The sequence below is a fragment of the Sus scrofa genome, chromosome 16 (genome assembly GCF_000003025.6).
Source record: "Sus scrofa isolate TJ Tabasco breed Duroc chromosome 16, Sscrofa11.1, whole genome shotgun sequence".
Taxonomy (NCBI): Eukaryota; Metazoa; Chordata; class Mammalia; order Artiodactyla; family Suidae; genus Sus; species Sus scrofa.
This window is the reverse complement of record NC_010458.4, coordinates 38,185,265-38,197,853: the sequence shown is the minus strand read 5'-3', so window position 1 is coordinate 38,197,853 and position 12,589 is coordinate 38,185,265. Positions and strand designations below refer to the sequence as shown.

At 38.6% G+C, this 12,589-nt stretch overlaps 1 protein-coding gene across 20 annotated transcripts in view; it reads left to right on the top strand.

The window, feature by feature from the left end:
• The window catches only part of PDE4D (phosphodiesterase 4D), a 1,509,235-nt gene that overhangs the window by 1,208,681 nt on the left and 287,965 nt on the right, over positions 1–12,589 (top strand). The window lies entirely within an intron of this gene.

Genomic DNA, 12,589 nt, shown 5'->3' with positions numbered 1-12,589 from the left:
GATGATTAATTTCTAATGGTTTCAATGCCATGTCCACAACCATGACCAGGAGTGAAAGTTTATCCATCATCTTTTTCTTAGAATTACTTTAAAAGTTAAAAGAAAATTCTCCTGTTGAGATGCTATCTGTGACATTGGCTTAGTTTCCAAGGCCCTGGTTTTCCTCAGATGTTTCGTTCTCCTAAAAGATAAATCTAAGTCCCACGCCAAAGCCTTGAGCACGCTGCTTTACTTCCTCCAGACCTCAGTTTCCTCAACTGTTTGATGGAGGAAACTATAGTACTTAGCTCATGAGGTCATTGTTTTTTATTATTTTTCAAAATTTATTATATCGAAGTATAATTTATTTACCATGTTGTGTTACTTTTTGCTCTACAGTGAAGTGATTCCGTTTTACACATACATACATTCCTTTTCATATTCTTTTCCGTTAAGTTTTATCACCGGATATTGAATATAATTCCCTGTGCTATACAGTAGAACCATGTTGTTTATATGAGTTTGTTTTAAATTATAATGAAATGACATGTGTGAGCATCTCACTCGGTGCCTGGGCACATGGTGAGCCTGAATTCTAGCTAGTTCTTCCACTCAGCTCGCTGCGGAAGCACTTTCTGGACTTCAGTTGCCTTGTCTGAGAAACCAGTACATAAAGCCTTCGTGTAGCTGAGGTAAATGTATTAATAACATGAAACACTCGGTGACCCCTGACAGGCTCTTAGAGCTCTGGCCAGAGCAGACTTCCCATCCAGAGATATAGCTCTTTCATTCACAGGCCAATGGGTGGCTTGCTTGGGCAAATTTAATGGATGCCACAAGCACTCTCCTACTTCCCTGCCAATACTTGGTGCAACTGCCCGGAAAAGTCATTTCTTTGAATTGAGCTTGCAAAAGATCCCTGTTAGAATTCAAATACTTTGTCTGGATTTATAGCACATAAGAGCTTCTCCAGATGAACACTTAAGAAAGAATCTTTCCCTCTTTAAAAATGATGTTGGGGTCAGCTCAGTGCCTGCTTAAGACTTTTCCCAGTGTGTTTCTTACCCAGTTCCTTTTTCTTTGGGAGAAAAATCTTTATTGTAAGAATGTGGAAACTGTTGCAGCAAATAAGGTGTCAAAAGTTGTTTTCAGGAATAGAGGCTTATGAAAAAGTGGATAGGAAGGACTCAACTTTTGAATTCTAATCCCAGCCATGAAGCAAATGCCACAAAAGGGCAAGGGAGGAAAACCTGTAAAAGGCTCCTCCGCCACTATTGACCAGAAACGTACTCTGTTGCCCAGCAAACACCCTGTGAGCCAGATATTATGCTAGGTACTGGGCATACAAAGGTGAATAAACCCCATTCCTGTTTTCAAGGGTCTCATAGTGCTATGGACCGGCCCAGGTGTCTGTTTAGGGCCAGATACTGGGAATACAAAGATGGGAAGCCAGAGCCTCTTCGCTTTCCCCAGATGAGGAGAGGATCACACTGTGATGTTCCCAAGCATGGCTAGTTGGAATTAGTATGGAATCTCGAGGTTTGCTTAGCCCGGGGCACCTAATTCAGACTGAAAAGCAGTGGGACCAGAGAAGCTGACCCCCGAGTTAATTCCTAACCAAAAAAAAAAAAAAAAAAAAAAAAAAAGAAAAGAAAAAAAGGAGAGAGAGAGATAAAGGAGAAGAAAAATAATGCTGCCAGAGAAGCATGTCCAAAGATCTGAAAGTGATAGAGAAGGAAGCATTGCAACCGGGTAACATGTTGTCTCATTTCATCCCCAAACAACCCCCAGGAGGAAGATAAGTTCAAGTGCATATATCATAGAAGAAGGTGTGGGATCTTAGGAGATTAAGGTGCTTTCAAAGATCACACAGTCAAAATCACTTAGCTAAACAGGGTCTGTGGAAATCTCCTGTCCCTATCATTGCATTGAGTGCTGCTGCACGTTGTAAATGCATTACTCACAAGTAAAATAACAGCAATAATAATAACCACAATTAACCTAACATGTTCACAAGATTGAATGAAGCCCAGGAGACTGAACTTCTGAGTTTGTGTTAGAGTTTGTTGGCCTTTACTGCCACTTGTGTTCGATCCTGATGGGAGATGGAGGAGAAGGTGAAAGCAGGAAAAATGGCATGGGCGGATTTGGGGCAAAGCACATATGATTTGTATGGCTGCTTTTAGAGAAGAAGAGTGTAATTGATTCATTGAGGAAGAGGAGGCCGTTGAAGGTTTTAAGCAGGGAATTTAATGTTAAGTTTTGTGTCTTTGAAAGATGACCCAAAGACAGTACAGAGAATAAATCTTAAATGTATGAGATGAGAGACAAGAAAGCTATTTGCAGTATATTACATTAAGGGCATCAGGGGTTGGGGTCAAGACTAAGATGGAAACACAAAACAATGATTTTATTGAAAAAAATTTTTTGGAAGTTCCCATCGTGGTTCAGTGGTTAACAAACCAGACTAGTAACCATGAGGATGTGGGTTCGATCCCTGGCCTTGCTCAGTGGGTTAAGGATCCGGTGCTGCCACAAGCTGTGGTGTAGGTCACAGATGCAGCTTGGATCCCGCATTTCTGTGGCTACAGCGTAGGCTGGCAGCTACAGCTCCAATTCGACCCCTATCCTGGGAACCTCCATATGCCCTGGGTGTGGCCCTAAAAAGACAAAAGACAAAAAAAAAACTGTATCGAAGTATAGTTGATTTGCAGTGTTGTGTTAGTTTCAGGTGTACAGCAATGTGATTCAGAAATACAGCAAAGTGATTCAGAAGTATATATGTGTGTGTGTGTGTGTACATATATATTCTTTCCTCTTATAGGTTATTATAAAATACTGAATATAGTTCCCTGTGTTTTCCTTCATATTTATTGAATTCTATTTTAAAACTTATTTTTAAGAGTAGGTATTATTTATTGAGCCCTTACTATATGCCAAACACTTTGCCAAGATTTTATGTGTCTCATTTAATCCTTATAAACCCTATTTTATCTCCATTTTATAGCCTAGGAAACTGAGGCTTAGAGAGGGTTCAGTAACTTGTTCAGGTCCAGCCACTAGGTATTAGAGGAGTTTGGATTTCCATCCTGACCCCAAAGGCTACTTTTAAACCTGCTCCTTAATATACATAGTTTCAAAGAATAGACCTTTTACATTAAATAGAACTTATTTATAATGTGTGGGCAAGGGGAGATTACCGGAGTTGCCCTGATTACTTTACCATTACTTTTAACATGGGCAAGGAAAAATGTTATCAAATAAATGCAAATTAAATGAGCCCAGCAGAAATTTTCTTTCTAGTAAATCAATTTCCTTCATTGTCAATAGAATCAAGTATTAAATTACCCTTAAAACATATTCTGTGTACATTTATTTTTAATAGATTATTTTCCAAGCCCTGTTTTAATGAAAACCTCAAGTCTTTGTTTGTTTGTTTGTTTGTTTTGTCTTTTTAGGGCCACACCCTCAGAATATATAGAAGTTCCCAGGCTAGGAATCTAATTGGAGCTGCAGTTGCCAGCCTACACCACAGCCACAGCAATGCCAGATCTGAGCTGCATCTGCAACCTACAACATAGCTCATGGCAATGCCAGATCCTTAACCCATTGAGCCAGGCCAGGGATGGAACCCTCATCCTCGTGGATACTCATCAGGTGTGTTCCCACTGAGCAATGAGGGGAACTCCTGAAAACCTCAATTCTTGTCTCACAGTATTAGAAACGAGGGCTTCAAGGGGCAATGTGATTTTTCCAGTTGTTTGCTCTCTTTCAAACACAATCTTTAAACAATTATTTTCATTAATATACTTTAATTTTAGAATATAACATTATCCCTTGAGATAGGTGAACAGTGTTAGGAACCACTTGATTAAGCATAGGGTCCAGGATTTCCCATTGTAGCACAGCGGACACGAATCCGACTGGGAACCATGAGGTTGCGGGTTCAATTCCTGGCCTCACTCAGTGGGTTAAGGATCTGATGTTGCCACGAGCTGTGGTGTGGGTCACAGATAAGGCTCGGATCTGGTGGTGCTGTGCCTGTGGTGTAGGCCGGCAGCTGTAGCTCCGATTAGACCTCTAGCCTGGGAACCTCCATGTGCCATCAGTGCGGCCCTTAAAAAAAAAAAAAAAAAAAAAAAAAAAAAGGGTCTAGTGTGAATCTGAAGTCAGAGCTAAAGATATAATATGAGCTATAACTTGTGTAAGTGCTGATAAGGTGTATACATTTAAACAAAGTAACAGTTATAGGGATGATTTAAAATAAAATACACTAAACACTGGTCAAGGCAATGATATATTTTTACTCTTGACTGTGTCTATGTAATAGCAAGTAATACCTTATATAGTCCAGTGATGAATAAAGCTAGGACATTGATTTCTTAAGGTGAGAATTGTTGTCTTTAATCTTTTGTTTCTAATGCTTTGCTTTTCTCTTTAAGAACAGAAAGTCTAGAGCAAGACTGGCTATCAGATTCTCAAAGTACCATTAAAACTTAATCTTTTTGATTCCACTCACATGCATACTTAAATTCATAGAGAGAGAAAGCAGAGTGATGGTTGCCAGGATTTGGAAGGGGAGGGGAATGGGTGCTATTGTTTAATGGATACAGTGTTATAGTTTGAGTCAATGAAAAAGTCCTGAAGATGATGGTGGTAAGAGTTGGCCAACAGTGTGAATGTACTTAATGCCTTTGAGCCGTACACCAAAAAGGGTTAAAGTGGTAAATTGTATGTTATATATAGAGTTCACCACAGTTAAAAAAATACTAAATCTAGACCTATACTTATAGGTGGTTAGAATATATTTAGTCATTTAATAAAGATAATTTTTAAATACTTGGGCTTAGATAGGCATAGATAAGTACTTCACTATAAAGTAAAATCTATAGATTTCTAGCTTTAAAATGATGGATACAAGACCTCTCTATGTCATTTTTCTCTAAAATATCAGTCATGAGTGAGCTCTGAAAAGAGGGATCCAACCAAATTGTGTATAATATATACTCATCTACAAGCCCTCACTCTTTCTCAGTATAGTCAGGCTACCCCTCCTCTCTCCCCCTGGAAGACAGAGATTCTGGAATAATAAACAGAGGGAACAGGAAGGATAGCTGTGCAAACAGAAGGATGAAGCAGAAGTCAGCAAATGGATCACTAAGACCTCCACTTCCCCTCTCCTGCTCACATCCATCCCTAGAAAAAGCAAACTGTCCCAGAGGGGGGATAAAATCTTACAGTGACATTTACAGTGGCCAAATAAAGTGTCTGCTGGGCACCCGATCACAGACAGTAAGTCTCCCAGGATGCAAGCCCTACCTATGTGCCCAGAGCCTCTCATTCCTCTTCTAGGGCTCAGCCTCACATATGAACAGGGTTGGAGCTCAATCCAGGGGTTTGAGGATCCTATTCTCACCACAGTGATGAGCTATTTGCATGCAAGCATTTTTAAAATATTTAATTAAAATGAAGTTACATTTACAGAGATACATGTATTTTGAGCATAAAGAAGGAGATGAAGAATGAAAGGAACAGAAGAGGGGGTTAGAATATAGAGAAAATACAATAGCACTTATGAAACTTTAGATAATTTATTTGATCTATACAAGTTTTTGATTTTTTTTTTTAAATCTTGATTCTAGTTTTTAGCCACTAGGTTTTTGCACCTGTTAATGGCATGTGTTGACAAACGTTGAAATCTGTACATTATCAGAGGTCTCACATATTGTTACTTTTTAAAATGATCATTTGTTAGCCAGCATTACCTAATGAGGCAATCAAAATGCCATCTGTTGTGTAGGTAACAGCAAACGACCCTTCCGCATGGTAGGAGTATGGCCAAAGACCATATATCTCTTTATGGTTCACAGACTTGTCACGATACTCTTATATATACCCTCGTCGTAGTGTTTATCAGCCTAAAAATTAAAAACAAGGACAGTGAACTTAGATTGTTTAATCCTGGATATCCTGAAAGTCTAGGATTTACTGTCTATTAAACATATCCATCGTTAGATCTGTAACATGCACACCGTTTATGATGGATATTTTTTCAGGGCCACTGTCCAGCTGAAGAGAATGGATGGCTTTAAAAATAACTCCCAAAAGTGCCATAGCAACTTTTAATCTCCCTCTCTCCTGCCTCCCACACCCACTTCCCCCACCCATCTCTCTCTCTCTCTATCACACACACACACACACACACACACACACACACACACGCATCAAATATATCTGGATCCAATTACTTTTTCTGCCACCAGTTATATAACTTTGAACAAATCACTAGCTTTCTTTATTTATAAAATTATCATCCCTATTTGCAGGAGAGTTGTGATGAGTAAACAAGAAATTATATATAATGTACTTAGTAAGTGGTTAGTAAATAATAGCAATTATTATATTTACTTCTGAAAGCTTTACTTTTTTAAATTAATTTTTTAATTTTTTATTTATTTATTTTTGTTTTTATGGGCCACACCTGAGGCACGTGGAGGTTCCCAGGCTAGGGGTCCAATCGGAGCTGTTGCTGCTGGCCTCCGCCACAGCCACAGCAACTCCAGATCTGAGCTACATCTGTGACCTACACCACAGCTCACAGCAACACCAGATCTTTAACCCACTGAGCGAGGCCAGGGATCGAACCCGCAAACTCATGGTTCCTAGTTGGATTCGTTTCTGCTGCACCAAGACGGGAACTCCTAAATTAATTTTTAATACAGACTCAATCTCTAATCACTATAGAATGATTCAGTTTTTTCCATTTCTTTTGTCAGTTTTTAAAATTTATTTATTTTGATTTATTCATTTATTTATTTTTGTCTTTTTAGGGCCTCACCTGCAGCACATGAAGATTCCCAGGTTAGGGGTCAAATCGGAGCTGTAGCTGCTGGCCTACGCCACAGCCACAGCCACACCAGATCCAAGCCATGTCTGAGACCTACACCACAGCTCACAGTAATGCCAGATCCTTAACCCACTGAGCGAGACCAGGGATCCAACCTGCATCCTCATGGATGCTGGTCAGATTGATTTTCGCTGAGCTACTACAGGAACTCCTTTTTGTCAAGTTCTGTTAGTTGTATTTTTCGAGGAATTTGCCCATGTTGCTCAAGTTTTCAAATTTATCCACATAATGCTGTTCATAATGTTTTCATTGACTTTTTATGTCTATAGAAAACTGTTACTGATAGTTTGTGTTTTTTCAAATTAGTTTTTGATCAGTATTACTAGGTGTTCTGATTTGACCCTTAGCCTGGGAACTGCCATATGATGTGGATGCAGCCATAAAAAATAAGCAAAATTTTAAAAAAAAGAATGTATTATTCTTTATAGCTTTTGGCTTTGATGATTTTCTTTTTTATGTTTTATATCATTGTTTTGTACTCTCATCTTTATTTTTTATTTTATTCTACTATTAAAGTATAATTAATTGGCTATTATTTTTATGGCTTCTTGTTATTGTATTTTATAAAATTTTGTCAGTGTTTCTTCTTTTCATTCCTGCCCCCGCTTTATTGAGCTATAATTGGCAAATAGAATTATATATACTTAAAGTGTACAACATGGTGATTTAATATTTGTATATATTGTGAAATGATTACCACAGTCAGGACAATGGACACATCCATCACCTTACATAGTTACCATTTTTTGTGGTGAGAATACTTAAGACCTACTCTTTTAGAAAATTGCAAGTATATGATACAGTATAACTGTATTCACTATGCAGTATGTTAGATCCCGCAAATTTATTTTTTATAACTGCAGGTTTGTACAATTTGATCACAATCTGTCCATTCACCACCATCACCCATATTACCGTTCTACATTCTGTTTCTATGAGTTCATTTTTTTTTCCTCTTAGATGACACTTATAACTGAGACCATATAGTATTTGTCTTTTTCTGTCTGTCTTATTTCACTTTGCATAATGTCCTCTGTGTCCCTCCATGTTGTCACAAATGGCAGGATTTCCTTCTTTCTAATGGCTGAGTAATATTGTATTTTATGTATCCACACCCACACCCCACCACACGCATTATATATTTCATATATATCTGTATCATATCATCATTACTTATCCATTTGGGGATACTTAGGTTGTTTTCATATCTTGGCTATTATGAATAATACTCCAATGAACATAAGAATGTAGGAGTTCCCGTCGTGGCGCAGTGGTTAACGAATCCGACTAGGAACCATGAGGTTGCGGGTTCAGTCCCTGCCCTTGCTCAGTGGGTTAACGATCCGGCGTTGCCGTGAGCTGTGGTGTAGGTTGCAGATGCGGCTTGGATCTGGCGTTGCTGTGGCTCTGGTGTAGGCCGGTGGCTACAGCTCCAATTCAACCCCTAGCCTGGGAACCTCCATATGCCGAGGGAGCGGCCCAAGAAATAGCAACAACAACAACAACAGCAAAAGACAAAAGACAAAAAAAAAAACATGAGAATGTAAATATCTCTTTGAGGTACTGATTTCCTTTCCTTTGGATAAATATCTGGAAGTGGAATTGTTGGATCATATCGTAGTTTTATTTCTAATTTTTTGAGGATTCTTTTTTTTTTTTTTTTGTCTTTTTAGGGCTGCACCTGTGGCATATGGAGGTTCCCAGGCTAGGGGCTGAATTGGAACTGTAGCTTACACCACAGCCACAGCAATGCAGGATCTGAACTGCATCTGCAACCTACACCACAGATCATGGCAACGCTGAATCCTTAACCCGCTGAGCAAGGCCAAGGATCAAACCTGTGTCCTCATGGATGCTAGTCAGATTCTTTTACCCTGAGCCACGATGGGAACTCCCGGGATTCTATTCTGTTTTCCATAGTGACGGCACCAATTTGCATTCCTATCAACAGTGTACAAGGGTTCCCTCCTTTTTACATCTTTATTAGTATTTGTTATCTCTTGTCTTTTTGGTGTGAGGTGCTATCTTACTGTGGTTCTGATTTGCATTTTCCTGATCATTAATGATATTGAACATATTTTTATTTACCTATTAGCCATGTGTCTGTCATCATTAGAAAAATATCTGCTCAGGTTCTTTGCCCATTTTTTAATCATATTATTTGGGTTTTTTGGCTATAGAGTTATATGAGTTTCATATGTATTTTAAATATTAGCACCATATCTTGTATACAGTTTGCAAATATTGTCTCCCATTCCATAGGCTGCATTTTTACTTTTGTGATATTGTGATTTATAAGAAATATATAAGGGATCATTCAGATGACCAAAAGATGTTTCTGATATATATACATATATTATATCCCACATATATAAATATATTAGGTCTTTTCCCACTGCTTCTGGGTTCATAGCTCTTAAAACCCTTAGAATTTCCTTTGATAAGAGCCATAAAGGTATCTTTGTTTACGTTAATAAGGTAACTTTTGGAAAGTCCCTAGGTAACTTAAGGAAGTGGACTGATAGGTGGCTAGAGGAAGCAACCAGTCGTTTAGAGAGGTGGAACTTTCATCCCCACCCAGACTAAGGTGGGGGAGGGGCTAGAAGTTGACTCTAGGCCAGTGCTTTAGTCAGTCACGGCTGTAATGAAGAAGCCTCCATAAAAACTGGAAAGGATGAGATTCGGAGAGCTTCAGGATTGGTGAACATGGGGAGCATGAGGGAAGAGTGGTACACTAGGAGAAAGTGTGGAAGCTTTGTGCACTTCTCCCATACCTTGTCCTATGCATCCTTTCCAAATGGCTGTTCCTAAGTTATATCTTTTTACAGTAAACTGGTAATCTAGTGAGTAAATAAGTTTTCTAGTTAGCAAATTAATCAAATCCAATGAGGGGGGTCGTGGGAACCTCTGATTTACAGCCAGTTCTTCAGGAGCAAAAGTAACAACCTGGGCTTGCAAGTGACATCCGTAAGGGTCAGGAGATAGGTTTGTGGAACTGAGCCCTTAACCTGTGGAATCTGATGTTATCTCCTGGTGGAGGGTGTCAGTATTGAGCTGAATTCTCAGTTACCCTGCTGGTGTCAGAATAGTACTTGTTGGTATAGGAAAGCTACCCCTCCACACAAACATACACACATAACAGTTGGCTACAGAACCCATAAGAATTTTGTTGATGATTTCCTTTGCTGTGCAGAAGCATTTTAGCTTGATGTGAAGATTCAATGGAATACCATTCAAAATGCCAATGGCATTTTTTACAGAAATAAAAAGACCATCCTAAACTTTATATAGAACCACAAAATAGTATAAATAGTCAAAGCAATTTTGAGACAGAAGGACAAAGCTGGAGACATCACATTTCCTGCCTTCAAACTATATTACAAAGCTATAGTAATCAAAATAGCATGGTGATGACATTTCAAACAGGTCAATGGAACAGAATAGAGAGCCCAGAAATAAACCCATGCATTTTTTTTGTCAATTAATTTTCAACAAAGGAGCCAACAACATATGCTGGGGAAAGGAAAAGCTCTTCAATAAGTGATGTTGGGAAAACTGGGTAACCACATCCCAGAATGAAACTGGACCCCTATCTTATACCACTCACAAAAATTTACTCAAAATTGATTGAAGACCTAAATAGAAAACCTGAACTTAAAATTTCTAGAAGACAATGGGGAAAAACTCCTTGATGTTGGTCTTGACAATGACTTTTTAGATATGATACCAAAAGCATAGGCAACAAAAGCAAAATTAAACAAGTGGGATTACATCAAAATCATGATAATTATTGTTCTAACTTGATAGGTTACAAGATGTGGGAAACCTGAAGGTCAGAAGCCTTCAAAATATAATATTCTGAGCTTTTCCTCAGGAGTTGAGGGATTTGGCTCCAAGAAGGTTAATACTTATAGAAAACTCTTTGAATCTAATTGTATACTTAGTGCAATGTGATAAGAGAAACAGTACAAAATCTGTTCCAAATTCCCCTCCAGATAAGGGAAATAGCACATTATTCCTCAATAAGAAGGAAATGCTGCCAGAGTTCAAGGTTCAAATTATCTTATTCTTATTAATAATATTAGAGCACAATGTATAATGCCAGGAAACTAAAACAAAACAAAACAAAATAAAATAAAGCCAAAAAACCCTGAAGCCCTATGGTCATTTTTCCTAAAAAACTAATTGACATATCTGCAGTCTTGAATTTAAGCACATCTGATCTATTATAATCTGAGAGTAAGAACTTACTCAGAGGATGGAAGATTTTAAAGTGGGCACAGTATTTTAAAGTAATTATCTGAGAAAACTTGGGTTGTGTAGTAAACTCATTCCTTAACACTTCCTTCAGTTGGTTTCAGTGACTAAAATAGTTTAATGTTTAATTCTTGGTTTTTGATAAATGTCCTTAGTTCTACAGCTGTGCTCACTGTTGAATGATAGGGGTGGGGGATCATGTTTTAAGGTGCCCCCAGTCCACATGCATGCAATTGGTGCTTTCCACCACGTGATGCTCATGCTGCCTTGTGGTCACCCTTAGTATGGAAGAGATTTTAGGTGATGTTTGGACTTTTTTTTCTACTAATACTTGCATTTAGGGGGGAAATGTCATCACCATATCAAACCCATTTATTAAAAAATATAAAGTAATCTTTCAGATTTATGTTACCTAGGTTTAAAAAAAGTGAGTCAATGAAGAAAAAATATCAAGTGATGGTCAAGATGGTCTAGATGCCAATATGGCAAAACTTGTGGAAGTTGTGTTCCAATGATTGAAGTTTAGGAAACATCATATGAGACAGTGATTTGGTTCAACCAAATGGATATGGTTGGATGACCACAATGAACGTATATAAATGTGGTACAGTCCACTGAAATGTTATGGTGACAGTAGTCAAATAGAAGTCTATACAACCTGACACATCAGGGAAATTTTAGAAATCATAGCAACTGCTCCATCAACTGTTTCTTCTCCAAAGCCCTACAGACAAGGGCCATTTGTTTACTAGAATCTAGGCTCCCCAGCTTCAGGCATCCTCATTAGCCATCATCTATACCATCATATATTTGAATGTTAACAGGAATGTTGGGGGAGGAAGGCAGTGCTATATCTCCATTCTGAGAAGCTTTTCAGAGGAAAGACTGTGTGGCATTCAGCTTGTACAATATCATTTCAGAAATCTCCACGTGAAAAATGGAATGATGTCTTAGAAGGGTGAAAACACTGTCATATTGAACAAGTGCTGTTTGGGTGTTTAAAAATTATTATGATTTTGTCACTACCTTAAATGTTGGGGGTAGAAGCAGAATTAAAAATTTAAATCTCAATGGTCTGGTTCTATTGTGCCTATTGTGCGTCTGTCCTTTTCTGTGACGGGAACCTTGACGTACTGATCCAAGAGGCTTTGCGTATTCTGGTTAGTTGCACATGCCATCAGATTCCCCACTTAAACTTTTCTTTGGGGACAGGGATGATGTATTAGTCATTACAGGACTGGTACACAGTGTTTAGGAGATGACCAACAAGCAGTTTAGGATTTTCGCAGACAGATTCCTGGAACGTGTGTAACATTGAGCAGCACAAAGAGCAGCACTCACCCAAAGAGGTTAAAGATGTGTTTGTGCCAAGGCAGGGGGTGGCAGTGAGCTAAGGAGTCTCCCTGGGAGAGAGAGCCTTCTGGGGAGGAGCAGAACACAGGACTG